Consider the following 15,056-nt stretch of genomic DNA (forward strand, 5'->3'; position numbering starts at 1 on the left):
GGCTTTAGTGAGATCTGTATTGGATTATGGAAATATAGTATATGGATCAGCAGCTAGGACCCTTATAAGGAAACTGGATGTGATTCAGGCTCAGGCCTTGAGAGTGTGCAGTGGGGCTTTTAAAACGTCACCAGTGTCAGCCCTACAGGTAGAAATGGGAATAATGCCTTTGGAACTAAGAAGGATGCAACTGATGGCAAACTACTGGGCTAACTTGCAGGGGCACAATGATTCTCACCCTACTAAAGGAGTGTTGCAGGAGTGCTGGGAAAATGGGAGGTTTCAGAGGGATACCTTTAGTCGGGTAGGGAATGATATTGTGAAAGAATGTGAAGTATTTGATCTGAGGATAAGTCCTTCAGTAGTTTATCCGGTCGTAGCTCCATGGAAGCTTGTATGGCTGGACATAGACTGGCATTTGTTAGAGGTAAAAAGGAAAGAAAGATATAAAACAGATTTGGTAAATACATTTAACTGTCATGTGATAGAAAAGTATAGTGATTATACTCACATTTATATGGATGGTGCGAAGGAACCTGAAACAGGAGTGACAAGGTTTGGGGTGGTAATACCAGCAAAAGAAATTGGAATCAGCAGAAGAACATCTAATAAGTTATGGGTGTTTACAGTGGAGATGCTGGCAGTGTTGGTTGCGTTGCAATGGGTGCAGAAAGCCAGATAAGCCAAAGCATTGATATGTTCAGATTCATCCTCAGTTCTAGCAAGTTTAAGGTCTTTTCACACAAACAGTCAGCAAGATGTACTTTATGAAGTCCTACAGTTAGTTACAAGAATTGCAAATCAGGGAGGTCAGGTAAAATTTCTATGGGTTCCAGCACATGTTGGCGTGAAGGGGAATGAGAGGGTGGATGAGTTGGCAAAGAGGGTGTTAAAGAAAGAAAATGTGGAAATGCACATTAGTATCAGTAAAACAGAGGTTAAGTGTGTAATCTGGGAAAAAGTCAACCGAATGTGGCAAGAAAGATGGGACAGGGAGGGGAAAGGGAGGCATTTATATCAAATACAAAAGAGTGTTGCAGTTACTAGGGTAGGTAATGGAAACAGAAGAGAGGAAATTGTGTGGACTAGGTTAAGGCTGGGGCATTGTGCATTAAACAAAACATTGAAAATGATAGGGAAACACCAGACAGGATTGTGTGAGGAATGTCAGGAAGAGGAGTCAGTAGAACATGTATTTCTGAGTTGCAGGAAGTATGGGATACAGAGAGAGATGATGAGAAATAAATTAAGGGAGTTGGGGATGCAGGAATTCACATTAAAAGGGTTGCTGGGCATGGGTGAGAGAGCACAAGTCCGGGTACTTTTAGCGTTTTTAAGGGGTACAGGGGTTTTTTATAGAATATGATGAATAAACAGGAATAGGATACTAGGATGGTCAAAGATGGGAGGGTGAAGTGTAGGTTTGTGTGTGTATATATATATATATATATATATATATGATTGGGTGAAGGGATTTAGAATGTATGTCTAGTGCACATTCTGGAGCAGAGGGTGGTGGTAATGCACCATTAAGCTGGATGCCAACTGCCGTAAAACAAGATACAGACAGACAGACAAATCAAACTAGATGGTTAGGAATGTTGAAAGTACTGATGCTTTGAAGCTGCACCTGACATACTTTGGAAAGGTACATCACTGGCCTCAAAGCTGCCTGTGGTGGCAAAACGTGGAACAATGCACAAATTGAAAAGAGATCAGATGTGAAACTAAATCCAAGTGCAGGTATGGAATAGATTAGAATAAGTTCGATATTCAAAGTTCAAAGTGAATTTATTATCAAAGTATATATTTTGTACTATATACAACCCTGATATTAATTTTCTTGTAGCTACACTCTATAAATCCAAAATAGAATAAGAACCAGAATAGAATCAAAGAAAGAATGCACCAATTTGGGTGTTTAACCAGTGTGCAAAAGACAACAAACTGTGAAGGAAGGGGAAAAAAAAAAGAAAGAAAGAAGCAATAAATATCAAGAACATGAGATGGAGAGTCCTTGGTTGTGGGGATAGTTTAGTGATAGGGCTAATGAAGTTGAATGACATTATCCCTTCTGGTTCAAGAGTCTGATGGTTGAGGGGTAATAACTGTTCCTGAACCTGTGCATCCTGAAGCTCCTGTGCTTTCTCCCTGATGGCAGCAGCAAGAAGAGAGCATATCCCGGATGATGGATGCTGCTTTCCTGTGACAGTGCTCTGTGTCAGTGTGCTCATTGGTGAGGAGGACTTTACCTGTCAAGGGCTGGGCCGGATACATTAATTTTTGTAGGATTTTCTGTTCAAGGGTATTGGTTGTTTCTATTACTGTACCAATCTGTGATGTACCCTGTCATCATACTGTGCTCTCCTCCACACTTCTATAGAAGTTTGTCAGATTTTTAAGTCTAACGCCAAATCCTTGTAAAAATCTAAGTAAGTAGAGGTACTGTTGCGCTTTCTTCATAATGGCACTAACATTCTGGAACCAGGACAGATCCTCTGAAATGATAACATCAGGAATTTAAAGTTGCTGACCCTCCCTGCCTTTGATCCCTCAATTAGGACTGGCTCTTGGTCTTCTGGTTTCCTCCTCCTGAAGTCAATAATCAGCTCCCTGGTTTTGCTGACATTGAGTGATACATTGTTGTTGTGGCACCACTCAGCCAGATTTTCAATCTCACTCCTATCTGCTGACTTGTCACCATCTTTGATTTGGCAATGACAGTTGTGTCATCAGCAAACCTAAATATGACATTGGAGCTGCGCTTTCTTCACAGTCATAAGCATAAAACAAGTAGAACAGGGGGCTAAGCACACAGCCTGTGGTGCATCTGTGCTGATGGAGATTGTGGAGGAACACACATCAAAGTTGCTGGTGAACGCAGCAGGCCAAGCAGCATCTGTAGGAAGAGGTGCAGTCGACGTTTCAGGCCGAGACCCTTCATCAGGACTAACTGAAGGAAGAGTGATTAATAGAGAAGGTGCAGATGATGCAGTCTATGTGGACTATAGTCAGGCCTTTGACACAGTCCCACATGAGAGACTGGTCGTCAAGGTTAAAGCCCATGACATCTAAAATTGGCTTGCTAATTCGAGACAGAGGGTGACACCAGAGGACTGTCTAAGATGGGAACATTTCAGTTATGAGGGGAGAATAAATAGGTTGCATTAACTCTTCCTTCAGTTAGTCCTGATGAAGGGTCTTGGCCTGAAACGTCAACTGCACCTCTTCCTACAGATGCTGCTTGGCCTGCTGCGTTCACCAGCAACTTTGATGTGTGTTGCTTGAATTTCCAGCATCTGAAGAATTCCTGTTGTTTGAGATTGTGGAGGAGATGTTTATACTAATCCAAACTGACTGTGGTCTGCAAATGAGGAAATCAATAATCCGATTGCACAAGAGGCCAAGGTTTTGAGGCTTACTGATTAGTTTTGAGGGGATGATGGTATTGAATGCTGAGTTGTAGTCGATAAAGAGCATCCTGATGTATGCACCTTTGCTGTCCGGATATTCTAGGGTTGAGTGACGAGCCAAAGAGATGACATCTGCTGTTGACCTGTTGTGATGGTAGGCAAATTGGAGCCCATCCAAGTTGCTTCTCAGGCAGGAATTGATATTGATATTGTTCATCACCAACCTCTCAAAGCACTTCATCACAGTGGATGCGTGCTACTGGACGATAGTCATTGAGGCAGGTGTATTCCAGTCACTCTTGAGGACAAACTTAAAAGCCAAATTGGAGAGACTTACTAAGGAATATATAATTTTCAACTGGCTTGCCTACTCTCTGATTATCAATTTGGTGTGTGTTGCAAATCAGTTGAAAATATGCTGCCAGATTCTCAATGCACAGAAACCTTAGCAAAATGTTGAGAGTCAATGATGCTGTAGAATGGTCAGCCAATAGCACACACAAGCAGAAAGCTATAACAAACACAAAGAGCAAGGTACACATACTGAGAAGGTTCTACTTGATAAGATATGTGGAGTGGAGAAATTTCACATTTGAAAGAACTGTATCAATGCACCGTGTTCATGAGTGACTTACGATAATTGATGCTTATTCCTACCAATAAGTATGCAAAGTTGTGATTTAGTAATATCCATACAGTCATATGAATGTAGCTGGCAAGCTTAGTAGAGTGGATATTAAGAACACAGGTGATACTGTGGAGAATGAGGTCATGGTAATCATCATGAAGCATTTTACATTATATCGGCCATCAGTGCAGGCTTTAGAGGAGGTTGCTAGACAAGGGGAGGACATTAAGTGCCCCTTCTCAGCTCTACAGTTCAAAAAGATCGTGGTTTATCTTTCAGCTCAGTACTATTTGCTTGCATAAAACCCATATACGTACCTTGATTCCATTAATATACAAAAATCTATCAACCTCTGTCTTCAGTACACTCTATGAAGAGTTCTCTTGGGTAATACTCTTAGGTAAAGAACTCGTGAGATTTTGGGTGAAGAAATTTCTCCTTTTCTGTAGCCCTTATCTTGACTGTGACCCAGGTTCCAGATGCCGCAGTGAAGGGAATAATTATGTGCTCAGCTAAGAATGTTGTATGAGTCAATGATAGAACAATACTGCACTTGAAGCAGATCACTGGGGACCCGAGTCACCCCAACTACAAACTGTTCCAGCTGCTACCATCCAGGATATAGTACCGCAGCATAAAAGCCAGGGACAACAGGCTCCGGGACAGCTTCTTCCACCAGGCCTTCAGAGCAATTAATTCACGCTGATAGTATGTTATTTCTATGCTATATTGACTGTCCTGTTGTACATACTATTTATTATAAATTACTATAAATTGCACATTGCACATTTAGATGGAAATGTACGTAAAGATTTTGACTCATGTATATGAAGAATGTAAGTAATAAAATCAGTTCAATTCATTCAGATATTTCAGAAGTGCCACTGCAGAGTGAATGCACAACCATACTGGCTAGAGACAAATGGGAGTTCAGAGACAATGTGCAGAAATGTAAGAGCATTTGATCACTGATGACAGCTCACACACTGAAATTGTCCGTTAAGCCACTCTGAAGCATTGATCAGATGAAAATGGGGTGCAGCCAGTTTATGAAAGATACCAAAAACACTGACAATTTGATCAGCTAGGTAATATCACTTCAGTTTTCACAGAGAAATGAGAAAGCAGGAAACAGTTTGAACAAGTCCTAAGGACTGTCAAAGAGCACTAAATCATTATAGTCATACTTCTAAGCATCTTGCCTTCTATATTAAACACTACCCAGTGTTGGCAGTCAGATTTTTATGGACAGGTGAACTACAACTCTAGTCCCAATTAGGTAACCAGCATGGTTTTGTTAGAAGCTGATACAACAAAGCTATTTGATTAAAAATCTCAAAGAGGAAACCAGATGTATTAATAGAGAAGGTGCAGATGATGCAGTCTATGTGGTCTATAGTCAGGCATTTGACATAGTCCCACATGAGAGACTGGTCGTCAAGGTTAAAGCCCATGACATCTAAAATTGGCTTGCTATTTGGAGACAGAGGGTGTCACCAGAGGACTGTCTAAGATGGGAACATTTCAGTTATGAGGGGAGAATAAGTAGGTTGCATTGACTTGGACTGGAGGAAGTGGAGGAGGCTCCTGATAGAAACATGCAAAATTATGAAGTATTTGGGGTAGATAAGGAACTTTTCTAGATAGAAGAAGCCCTTAACTTTGAATGGAGTCATCAGGGCGCTGTCATCACAGGGGTTTTTTTTAAGCAGGCTTCCTTATTTTTACGAGGCAGAGTTGCCACCTTGACGCATAACCCAGCACGGATGGAAAGCATGCAAGGGAGCCAGCTGGATTCTAACTTGGGAGCCTTCGCTCCGAAGTCCGGCGCTGATGCCACTACGCCACCAGCCAGCTTTCTAGATAGATGAGAAGCATTAAATTAGAGAGCATAGGTATAGGAAAGGCTTAAGTAGAAATGAGGGGATCTGAGCAAGAACTTTATTACCCCACAGGCATTTGAACAGGAGTAGGAGGTAAAGCAGGGAATTCTCTCAAGACTTTAAAGGTATTTACATGTATAATTGAATCACTGAGGTTCAAAGGTTATAGACCAAGTGCTGACAAATGGGTTTAGTATTGAAAGGTATTTGAAGATTAGCATAGATATGGTGGACTGGAGGGCCTGTATTTTGTTTTGAATAACTCTGTGCTGCTTTGACAAGGAAAAACTGATAGAAACAAAAATGCAAAAAAAGTTGAAGGCATCTGATGACAATCTAAAGAAGAAAGGCCATTTTGACAACAGAGGGGCAAAAGACCTGACACTACCCAAAGTTGGAGAGCAATAAGGATATCAGATTGATACCGGATGTGACAGAAGGCACTGGTGATGGAATGCAGACCACCCTCCAGATCAGATAAGGTCGTATCAATGGAACAGTCACTGTGTCACACAAATCACTATGGAACTTGGTGGAAGCAGGTACAGAGATACTAGACGATGCACAAGCAGTGGATGAGAACACCACAGCTCTGCAAAATTCTTGGAAAACACCAATCCAGTTCCAACTGTGTCTGGAAACTCAGTCCATCAACTCAACTATCTGGAAGATATTGTGCCACAAGTAAAATACTTTGGGGCTGGACAGCTATTCGGGATTTTTTTTTTGCTTTTGTTACTAAATGAGGGATGTATCATGTGTCATCCCTAATACTGAATGGAGGCTGCTGCATTTTAAAATATTTGTTAAGTGACTGGCAGCTTTCTGTGTTGTAATATTGTTCAGTGTGGAAATTTCAAGCATCTACCGCTCTCAGTGGAGAAAGTCAAGCAAACAAAAACAGATGACTTAACACATTTTGCTTTTCTTTTATTGCATAAAGTAGTTTTGTTGCTAATTTGAATCACAGGCCATTTATCAGTGTATTACAGATACAGAGACAGGCTTGTAGAGCTTGTAGTGGGAGGTAGGAAATATTGTGGAGGTTTCAGAATCAAGAAATAAATAGATGAAATGATGATAAAATATGAAGCTTGTAGATAAAATCATGAAATCGAATCCAAGATGAACATCTTCTCAATAGTGAATTGCTGCCGTATCCAGGCTGGATCCAGTGTAGGCTTTGGGAAATCCAAGCTCGTCTGATAAACAAACAAAAGCTCTAAGCTAAAATGCAGAACCAAACAGTCCAATTGTGGATTTAACACCAAAACCAGTAAGGAGATCAGAAAGGCTTTGCAAACTGAGTTTTGAGACTAGATTTATAGTTGCTCATTTAACAGAGAAAGACAATTATAATTATGTGAAATGGATTTAAGAATGTTTTTTTAAAAAAAACAGCAGCAAGATTAGTCAATTCAAATCCCTTAGCCTGCTCAACATCTCAATAAGATCATGACTGATTCAATCTTGGCCTATAGGAACAAAAGGAACAGAAGTCCAATGCATTTTTATTCGTATATTGACAGTTGGAAGGCTAAAGGAAGCTTAGAGAAATGTTTTTGTCTTTAATAAAGAGAGGAACAATGTTGTCTCTAAATGTGGATATCCCATTTTCTCTGCATCTACAGCAGGTACGGTATGTAGTCAGGAACAGTAGAGCCTCCAGGCAGGATAGTTGAATGCTTCTCTTGCGGGATGTGGGAAGGAAGGGAGACTGCTAGTGTTCCTAACGACTACACCTGTGATAAGTGCATCCAGTTGCGGCTTCTAACAATCCACATTAAGGAGTGGGAGCTGGAACTGGATGAACTTTGGATCATTCAGAAGGCAGAGGGGGTGACAGATAGGACATATAGAGAGGTAGTGCAGGGCACAGGAAACTGGGTGACAGTCAGGAAGGGGAAAGGGATTAAACAGCCAGTGCACAGTAACCCCTGGGCCATCCCCTTCAACAGCAGGAATACCACTTCGGATACTGTTGGGGGTGATGTTCTAGCAGAGGAAAGTCACAATGGTCAGGTCTCTGGCACTGAGTCTGGCTCTGTGACTTAGAGTCAGAAGGAGAGAAGAGCCAAGTTGTAGTGATAGGGGATTCATTAGGGGAACAGAAAAAAGGTTCTGTAGATGAGAACAAGATTCCCGGATGGTATGTTGCCTCCCGGGTCCCAGGGCCCATGATATCTCGGATCAAGTCCTCAGCATTCTTAAGCAAGAAGTTGAACAGCCAGAGGTCATAATTCCTATGTAGTTACCGTTTGACACAGTAGGAAGAATGATGAGGTTCTGCAAAGTGAGTTCAGGGAGTTAGATGCTAAGTTAAAGAGTAGGTCCTTCAGGGTTGTGATCTCAGGATTGCTGTCTGTGCCATGTACTAGTGAGCCAAGAATAGGAAGATTATGTAGTTGAACATGAGGCTAAGGAATTACTGTAGGAGGGAGGGAACTGAATTGGACTAATATCCTAGCAAGAAGGTTTTCTAGTGTTGCATGGGGATGGGAACCAGAGTGCCAGAACAGTTAGTGGAGAGGTTGTGGAAACATGTTGTTAAGGGCTCAAAGTCAGGAATCAGAAGGTTGAGCATGGCGTGACTAACGCCCTGAGATTCACATATTTCAATGCAAGCGGTATCATAGGAAAGGCAGATATGCTCATGACATGATTCATATCTGGAATTATGATATTGTAGCCAAAGGATTACAAAGAGCAAAAGGATTACAAAATTAGTCCTCTGGAAGAACAGATGATAATACATGCATGGAGCCAAAACTGATAGGGGAGATCTTAAATGCATTTTTGCATCTGTATTTACTCAGGAGACAGACACAGACGTAAGTCAAAATAGCATCAACTTCATTGACCCTATGTGGATTAGAGGAGGAGTTTGTTGTCTTGAGGCAAATTAGACCATAAGATATAGGAGCAGAATTAGGCCATTTGGCCCATCGAGTCTGCTCCACAAATTCGTCATGGCTGATCCACTTTTCCTCTCTGGCCCAATCTCCTGCCTTCCCTCCGTATTCCTTCATGCCTTGCCCAACCGAGAATCTATTAACTTCTGCCTTAAATATACATAAAGACTTCGTCTCCCTAGCTGCCTGTGACAATGAATTCCACAGATTCACCACACTCTGGCTAAAGAAATTCCTCCTCATTTCCATTCTAAAAGGACACCCCTCTATTCTGAAGCTGTGTCCTCTGATCTTAGACAATCCCACCATTGGAAACATCCTCTCCACATCCACTCTATCAAGTCCTTTCACCATTCAATAGTTTCAATTAGGTCACATCTCATTCTTCTAAATTCTAGTGAATACAGAGCCAGAGCCACCAAGCCCTCTTCATATGACAAGCTGTTTAGACCGTAAGACCATAAGACATAGGAGCAGAATTCAGCCATTGGCCCATCAAGTCTGCTCCGCCAGTTTATCACAGCTGATCCACTTTTCCTCTCAGCCCCAGTCTCCTGCCTTTCCCCTGTACCCCTTCATAGTCTGACCAATCAAGAATCTATCTATTTCTGCCTTAAATATACTTAAAGACTTGGCTTCCATAGCTGCCTGTAATAACAAATTCCAGAGATTCACCACACTCTGGCCAAAGAAATTCCTCCTCATTTCCATTCTAAAAGGACGATCCTCTGGTGTTAGACACCCCCATCATGGGAAACATCCTTTCAACATCTACTCTGTCTAGGCTTTTAAACATTCGAAAGGTTTCAATGAGCTTCTCCCTCATCCTTCTAAATTCTAGTGAGTACAGACCCAGAGCCATCAAACATTCCTCATATGATAACCCTTTCATTCCCGAAATCATCCTTATGAGCCTCCTCTGAACCCTCTCCAGTGTCAGCACATCTTTTCTTAGATGAGTGGCCCACAGCTGTTCACAATACTCAAGCTGAGGCCTCACCAGTACCTTGTAAAGCTTCATCATCACATCCCTGCTCTTGCATTCTAGACTTCTTGAAATGAATGTTAACATTGCATTTGCCTTCCTCACTACTGACTCAACCTGCAAGTTAACTTTAGGGTGTTCTCCACAAGGACTCCCAAGTCCCTTTGCATCTCATATTTTTGGATATTCTCCCCATTTAGAAAATAGACTGCACATTTATTACTTCTACCAAAGTGCATGACCATGCATTTCCCAACACTGTATTTCATTTGCCACTCTCTTGTCCATTCTCCTAATCTGTGTAATTCCTTCCGCATCCCACCTGTTTCCTCAACACTACTTGGTTCTCCACCAGTCTTTGTATCATCTGAAAACTTGGCAGCAAAGTCATCTATTGAATCATATAAATCATTTATAAACAACATAAAAAGAAGCAGTCCCAACACCGACCCCTGCAGAACACCACTAGTCACCGGCAGCCAACCAGACAAGGATCCTTTTATTGCCACTCGCTGCATCCTAACTATCAGCGATGCTTTAACCATGCCAGTAACTTTCTTGTAATGCCATGGGCTCTTAACTTGGTAAGCAGCCTCATGTGGCACCTTGTCAAAGGCCTTCTGAAAATCCAGATATACAACATCTACTGCATCCCCTTTATCTATCCAATGTGTATTCTCCTCAAAGAATTCCAACAGGTTTGCCTGGCAAGATTTTACTGCTGCCTTTGTCCTATCTTGTCCTGTGTCACCAAGTACTCCATCACCTCCATCATCCTTAACAATTGACTCCAACATCTTCCCAACCTCTTACTGGTCTATAATTTCCTTTCTGCTGCCTCCTTTCTTTCTTAAAGAATTTAATCCTAGAATCATTTTCATGAACCTCCTTTGAACCTCTCCAGTTTCAGCACATCCTTTCTAAGATAAGGGACCCAAAACTGCTCACAATACTCCAAATGAGGCTTCACCAATGCTTTATAAAATCTCAGCATGACATCCTTGCTTTTATATTCTATTCCTCTTGAAATTAATATCAACATTGCACTTGCCTTCCTTACTACAGACTCAACCTGCAAATTAACCTCTAGGGAATCCTGCACAAGGACTCCCAAGTCCCTTTGTACCTCAGTTTTTTTGTATTTTCTCTCCATTTAGAAAATAGTTAACCATTTCATTTCTTCTGCTAAAGTGCATGAGCATACATTTTCCAACACCATATTCCATCTGCCATTTTCCAGTCTTCTGGAACCATTCCAGAATCTACTGATACTTGAAAGATCATTACTAATGTCTCCATAATCTCTTCAGCCACTTCCTTCAGAACCATGGGATGTACACCATCTGGTCCAGGTGACTTATCTATTTTCAGACCTTTCTGTTTCCCAGGAACCTTCTTTCTAGTAATGGTAACTTCACACACTTCATGACCCCCTGACACCTGAAACTTCCACCATACTGCTAGTGTCTTCCACAGTGAAAACTGATCCAAAATACTTATTCTGTTTGTCCACCATTTCCTTGACCCCCATTACTACCTCTTAAGCATTGTTTTCCATTTTTGCCTCTCTTTTATACCTTATGTATCTGAAGAAACTTTTGGTATCCTCTTTAATATTATTGGCTAGCTTACTTTCATATTCCATCTTTACCTTCTTAATTAACTTTTTAGGTGCCTTTTGTTGGTTTTGAAAAGCTTTCCAATCATCTAACTTCCCATTAATTTTTGCTCTATTATATGCACTCTCTTTGGCTTTTCTGTCGGCTTTGACTTCCCTTGTTAGCCATGGTTGCTTCAGCTTGCCTTTAGAATGCTTCTTCCTCTTTGGGATGCATATATCCTGTGTCTTTCAAATTGCCTCCTGAATTTCCAGCCATTGCTGTTCTGCCGTCATCTCTGCCAGTCTTCTTTTCCAATCAATTCTGGCCAACTGGTCTTTTGTGCCTCTGAAATTTTCTTTACTCCACTGTAATATTGATAAATCTGACTTTAGCTTTTCCTTGTTAAATTTCAGGGTGAATTGGGGTGGATAAATCCCCAGAGGCTGACAGGGTATTCCCTTGGAGCCTGCAGGAGGCAAGTGTGGAAATTGCTGGGGCCCTAGCAGAGATATTTAAATCATCCTGAGTGACAGGTGAGGTGCCGAAGGATTGGAAAGCCAATGTTGTTCCCCTGCTTAAGAAAGGCTGTAAAATTAAACCAGGAAATTATAGACTGGTGACATCAGTAGTGGGAAAGTTATTGGAATGTATTCTAAGGAACCGAATATATAAGTATTTGGATAGACATGGACTGATTGAGGGTAGTCAGCATAGTTTTGTGTACGGTAAGTTGCGTCCAACCTATCTTATAGCCTTTGAGGAAGTTACCAGGAAAGAGGATGAAGGCAAGGCCGAGGATGTTGTCTACAGTCACTTTAGCAAGGTCCCACATGGGAAGTTGGTCAAGAGGTTCAGTTGCTCGGAATTGAAGTTGAGGTAGCAAGTTGGAATAGACATTTGCTCTGTAGGAGAAGCCAGAGAGTGGTAGTAGAAGGTTGTCTCTGACTGGAGTACTAGGATTTAGTGGAATGCCACAGGGATCAGTGCTGGGTTTGTTGTTTGTCATCTATATCAACGATCTGGATGACAATGTGATTTACTGGATCAGCAAATTTGTAGATGACGCCAAGATTGGGAGTGTAGTGGACAGTGAAGAAGACTATTAGAGCTTGCAGCGGAATTCAGATCAGCTGGAAAAAATGGGCAGAAAAATGGCAGATGGAATTTAATGCAGACTAGTGTGAGTGCTGCACCTCAGTAGGACCAACCGAGGTAGGTCTTACACAGTGAATGGGAGTGCACTGAGGAGTGTGGTAGAACAAAGGGATCTGAGATTACAGGTCCATAATTCATTGAAAGTGTCGTCACAGGTAGATAGGCCATAAAGAAAGCTTTGGGCAATTTGTCCTTCATAAATCAAAGTACTGAGGACAAGAGATAGGATATTATGTTGAAATTGTATAAGGCATTGGTGAGGCCACATTTGGAATACTGTGTGCAGTTTTGGTCACTTGCCTACAGGAAAGAGGTAAATAAGGTTGAAATGGTACAGAAAATTTATAAGGGTGATGCTGGGCCTGGAGGACCTGAGTTGTAAGGAAAGATTGAATAGGTTAGGACTATATTCCTTGGAGTGTAGAAGACTGAAAGGAGATTTAATAGAGGTATACAAAACCATGAGGGGTGTAAATAGGATAAATACAAGCAGGCTTTTTCCACTGAGGTTGGGTGGGAATACAACTACATGTCATGGGTTAAGGGTGAAAGGTGAAAAGTTTAACATAGAACATAGACACCTACAGCATTGATCGTGTGGATAGTCAGAGGCTTTTTTCCCAGGGCTGAAAGGGCTAGCATGAGAGGGCACAGTTTTAAGGTGCTTCGAAATGGGTACAGAGGAGATGTCAGGAGTAAGTTTTTTCTTTTTATGCAGAGAGTGGTGAGTGCTTGGAATAGGCTGCTGGTGACGGTGGTGGAGGCGGATACAATAGGGTCTTTTAAAACACTCCTAAATGGGTACATGGAGCTTAGTAAAATAGAGGGCTATGGGTAATCATATAACCATATAACAATTACAGCACAGAAACAGGCCATCTTGGCCCTTCTAGTCCGTGCCGAACTTTTACTCTCACCTAGCCCCACCGATCTGCACTCAGCCCATAACCCTCCATTCCTTTCCATATAGCTGTCCAGTTTAACTTTAAACGACAACATCAAACCCACCTCAACCACTTCTGCTGGAAGCTCGTTCCACACAGCCACCACTTTCTGAGTAAAGAAGTTCCCCCTCATGTTACCCTTAAACTTTTGCCCTTTAACTCTCAGTTCATGTCCTCTTGTTTGAATCTCCCCCATTCTCAATGGAAAAAGCCTATCCACGTCAACTCTATCTATCCCTCTCATAATCTTAAATACCTCTATCAAGTCCCCCCTCAACCTTCTATGTTCCAAAGAATAAAGACTCAACTTGTTCAACCCTTCTCTGTAACTTAGGTGATGAAACCCAGGTAACATTCCAGTAAACCTTCTCTGTACCCTCTCTATTTTGTTGACATCTTTCCTATAATTTGGCCAAAACTGTACACAATACTCCAAATTTGGCCTCATCAATACCTTGTACAATTTCAACATTACATCCCAACTCTATACTCAATGCTCTGATTTATAAAGGCCAGCATACCAAAAGCTTTCTTCACCACCCCAGGTAACCCTAGGTAATTTCTAAGGTAAGGACATATTCGGCACAGCTTTGTGGGCAAAAGGGCCTGTATTGTGCTGTAGGTTTTCTATGTTTCTAGCAGATATAAATAAGAAATATATATCAAGATCATGAGTTTAAGAGTCCTTGATAGTGAGTGGGTAAGCTGTATTCAGTTCAGTGTAGGGGGTGAGTGAAGTTGAGTGAAGTTACTCCCTCTGGTTGAAGGGTCTGATGGTTGCGGGCCAGTAACTGTTCTTGAACATGGTGGTGTGGGTCCTTGGGCTCCTGTACTTCCTTCCTGATGGTAGGAATGAGAAGACAGCATAGCCTGGATGGTGGCTGCTGCTTTCCTGCAACACTGCTGCATGTAGATGTACTCAAAGGTGGTGAGGCTGGGCCGTATCCACTACATTTGTAGGCTTCTCCATTCAAGCCATTGGTGTTTCTCTACCAGGCTGTGATGGAACCAATCAATATACTCTCCACTACACAGCTATAGAAGTTTGTCAAAGTTCTATATAGCATGATGAATCTACACAAACCTCTAAGAAAGTAAAGAAGCTGCTGGTGCTTCCTTGTAATGGCACTTGCATTCTGGACCCAGGACAGATCCTCTGAAATGATCTGTCCCAAAATGATAACACCAAGGAATTTAATGTTGCTGACCCTCTCCACCTCCAATCCCTTGAAGAGGACCTTTGGTTTCCTCTCCTGCAGTCAATAACCAGCTCCTCAGTCCTGCTGACATTGAGTAAGATGTTCACTCAATCTATGTCAAATTCAGTTTTCAGATTCACAACATTTGCCCACTATTGCTTTCTAATTCTGCCACCTGGATTGCTCTAGGGCTGTCCTACAATGGATGGCAGAGCAAAACCTGAAATTTCTGGTGGATCACACCTTGATGCACATGTCAGCTACCAGCTGCTGTACAGTAGCAGGGGAGGGAAAGGATAGGAACATAGAAAACATACAGAACAATATAGGCCCTTC

The sequence above is a fragment of the Mobula birostris genome, chromosome 3 (assembly GCF_030028105.1).
Source record: "Mobula birostris isolate sMobBir1 chromosome 3, sMobBir1.hap1, whole genome shotgun sequence".
In the NCBI taxonomy this organism is placed as follows: Eukaryota; Metazoa; Chordata; class Chondrichthyes; order Myliobatiformes; family Myliobatidae; genus Mobula; species Mobula birostris.